We start from the raw sequence: 3,829 nt of genomic DNA on the forward strand, positions 1-3,829 counted from the left end.
AGTTCCATGTGATAGAAGATGTTTAGAAGTGTGGGGAGGAAATGAGGCCTGGCCTACTGGGCTATACATTGAGATAGTGTTCTTCATCTTTCCAGAAGCCTTTGCCCAACTCCTGGCTGCTGTTGGGATTTCATCTCAGGATTCAGTTTTGATTAGTAGAAGCTTGTTTTCATTTTGTTAGTGATTGGTCTGTGGATGGACCTGAGACTCGAAGGTGTGATGGTTAGTATTAGTTGTCAATTTGATTGGACTAATAGACATGTAGGAGGTAAGTGAAGCACACTGCTGGGTGTCTCTGTGACTTTGTTTCCAAGGATGATTACATCCTGGGGGCTCTGACCTAATCAATGCATCCATCCTTCAGTTGGCTCACATGATGGTGGCATTATTAGGAGGCAGAGCCTTTGGAGGAAGTTGATCAGTGGGCGTATCCTTATCCTATAGCTCCCCTTCTCCTTCCATGGCTGCTTTGGTGTGAGTTGACATACTGTGCCAGGCCTCCTCCACCATGACTGACTGAGCCCTCTGAAACCGTGATCCAAAATTGACCTTTTCTTCCATACATTACTTCTGTTGGGTGTTTGGTCAGCATGAAGAGAAAAAGAATGAATACACAGGGGGAAATTTAGAGAGAACTTCCCCTCCTGTATCAAAAGAGAACCTAAGGCATCACCATAGTGACCCATAGTTTCTAATTCTCATATTCAGAAGGCAGAAGCAGGAATATTTCAGATTTGAAGGCAGCCTGGGTTATATAGGTGACCTTGCTAACAAAAACAAGCAACAACAAAAAGGAAGAAAAACAAAATGTTTGCCTTTTGCCTCTACCCTTTGTTGCTTGCTGGCATGCCAGTAAGATCTTAGGATACATGAAGTATCGTTACCCAGCTCTGGAGTCTGAGATGACAAACATTTGCATGGGAAACTAATACACAGAGCATAGGAAAACAGAAAAATGAGAGGTATAATTATAGAGCACTGACATTTCCTGAAGCCATGCCCCCTTCAGAATCTTTAGGGGAAATAATGAATAATCTTTGTTCTTTTTTGATATTGGGGGAAGTCAAGCCTAGAGACTTGAGCATGCTAAATTATCAGTCTACCAGTGAGCTATACCCCAGGCCAACAATGATTAATCTTTATATAGACAGAAGTTTCTATCCTGCCTGGTCCTGCAGCCATTCAGTCCCAAAGAAACACACAAAGGCTTATATTAGTTATATAAGTGGTTTGAACTAATAATCGCTCAGGCTTATCATTAACTAGCTCTTACAACTCAAATTAACCCATAATTCTATGTTTAGCCACATGGCTTGGTACCTTTTCTCAGTAAGGCATTCTCATCTTGCTTCCTCTATGTCTGGCTGGTGACTGTGTCTCTACCTTTCCTCTTCCCAGAGTTCTCTTAGTTTGGTTGCCTGCCTATACTTCCTGCCTGGCTACTGGCCAATCAGCATTTTATTAAACCATTATGAGTGACAAATCTTTACAGTGTACAAAAGCGTTATCCCACAGCATCTTTATGACTTTCTCCGTGGTGTAGCGTTTTCTTCCTCATGATCTAACACAGGCTGAGAGGACTGACTCCTGTCTTATGTATTCCTATTTCTTACATTTTTAAAGCATATTTTGTTTTCAGTCCACACATAGTAATTTTACTTATTCGTGGATTACAGTGTGACATGTACTGTATGTAACGTGTAATGATCAGATCAGATTAATTAGCGTATCTGTCACCTTGAATTGTCAGCTCTTCTTTGTGCTAGGAGTGTTGAGGATCCACTACACTAGTTGTTTTGAACTATCCATTAACTATCAACCAACCATGATGAGCCTACTGCTCTCTGGAATGTTTCCTGTTTCTTTAAGTGTGTCAAACCAAGTTCCTAAGAAATGACACACATTTTTTAAAAGTCTGGAATAATCCCAAGAGCTAAGATAAAGGTTATGGAAAAACGAAGTTCTTTACAAAAATAACAGGCTACATCCATATTTGTTAGCTATCATGAGAACGGCATTGGCTTTGAAAAACATTATATGATGTCTGGCAGTGTTGATCTTGGACAGGGCTATCTTACCCTCCATCCAATGCTGGATTCCCACTAAGAGGAAGCCTCCTCCTTCCTCTCCTTTTTGTTCTGATGATGCTAATGAGTCCTGTATGACAGACACAGTGAAGAATACCTTCAGTTGACAGACAAATGGGGGAATGCATTCAGTTCACATCAGGACTTAATGAGCCTCTCTAACACGAACTCCTCGCCGGCAAGCTTGCATCTTTGCAGTGATTCGCTCTCTCCTATCTCTCCGAGTGTGTCCTTTGTGCCAACAGCAGCAGTCACCTCTGAGTGTCAGGTGCGGTTTGTCAATAGACGGTTGGTGGTAGGAGGTTTTGATCTGTGCCTTTTGTTCCTGCTTGATATTCTCATGCACTTTAGTTCAGTGAAACATGAAGGAACTTCTAGCATAATGCTTGCGTTCCATTTTGCTCTTCGAGTGCATATTAATTATGTACATTATCCTCCTATCAGGAAAATAGATTCACTCAGCTCTGTACTTTAACTCTTTGCCCAGATTCCTATTGATCTTTTCTTTGTTGCTGCTGCTGCGTTTTGTTTTGAAAATTTTGTGATAAAACAGGGACAAGAACTTTGTCTTTGTTGCCGCCCATAACAGAAAATTCTTCAGGCATTTCCCCCCCTCCCATCCTTCATCATGGGGAAAGAGTGATGCTGGCAAGTGCTGGGACTGAAGGTCACGCTGCCTGGCTTTGTGGGGACAGATGGCCATTGCTCATCATGTTAGCAAGAAGCTTGATGCTCACTTCTGGACATCAGCTGCTCTCTATGTATATTAAGTGATAATTTAGCTTCAGGTGGCACCAGCCCTGGTGCTGTCTGTCTGGTCTCCTGCTTTCATAATGGAAAATGCTTGAAGAGTGGCACTTACCTTCCGGCACTTACCTTCCTGTCTTTTATTATGAAACAAAGCCTTTTCAGTAAAATAACTAAGCTAGCCCCAAATATGACTGCATCTGATTATTGTGGCCCTGCTCGACCAAGTAGGTGTTCTGAATTTAAAACCTCAAGAGACAATTTTGTAAGTTATCTGAAACAAAATTCTCTTTAGACACTGTCTTATATGACTTATATAGATTAACTAAGTCAGTCTTCTCAACATCGTATTTCCATTTAAGGACAATATAATTTTAGTACTGACGTGGGAAGATGCCCAAGGATATAAGAAACAAAGGAAAAATAGCAGCACACTTTGCAGCATATAATAACTATTGCCACAAAAATATGTCTCTTGTATGTATGTCTTAGTATGTAACTGTGGATCCTGAGTCAAAATGAAGTGACATTAGTTACATTAAAATTTTTAGAAACCATTGAAACATAAACAAAGCAGGCACACTCTGTGAATATAAAGCAAGGGGAAGCCCCAAGGCTGATAGAGGCTGCTGAGCAGGACAGTGGTTATCAGGACACAATATTTGCCAAGAGATGGAACATGGCTTGATTTAGGAAGAGTATTAACTTCCTTGATTGTTTCAGCTTCATTGACAAACTCTGCTTCTGAAGTGGCGTCAAGCTCTCTGGAGCAAATATGTCATTAATATTAACTCATTAATATACATTAGTATGTAATTCTCTTCCTTTGGTGTTGGTTAAGACTCAGGTCTCAGCCAGAGTTCAGAAACCTTTCCTATCTTATTTATTTATTTATATTCCTCTGATGTTCCACAATATAGATATGGCACCTAGAATATGTAGTATATTCTAGAGAAATCATTAAGTCAGGGTTCCAGGACATCACAATGTAAGAT

The sequence above is a fragment of the Alexandromys fortis genome, unplaced genomic scaffold (genome assembly GCF_014885135.2).
Source record: "Alexandromys fortis isolate MF-2015 unplaced genomic scaffold, M_Fortis_MF-2015_v1.1 scaffold_51, whole genome shotgun sequence".
Classification (NCBI taxonomy): domain Eukaryota; kingdom Metazoa; phylum Chordata; class Mammalia; order Rodentia; family Cricetidae; genus Alexandromys; species Alexandromys fortis.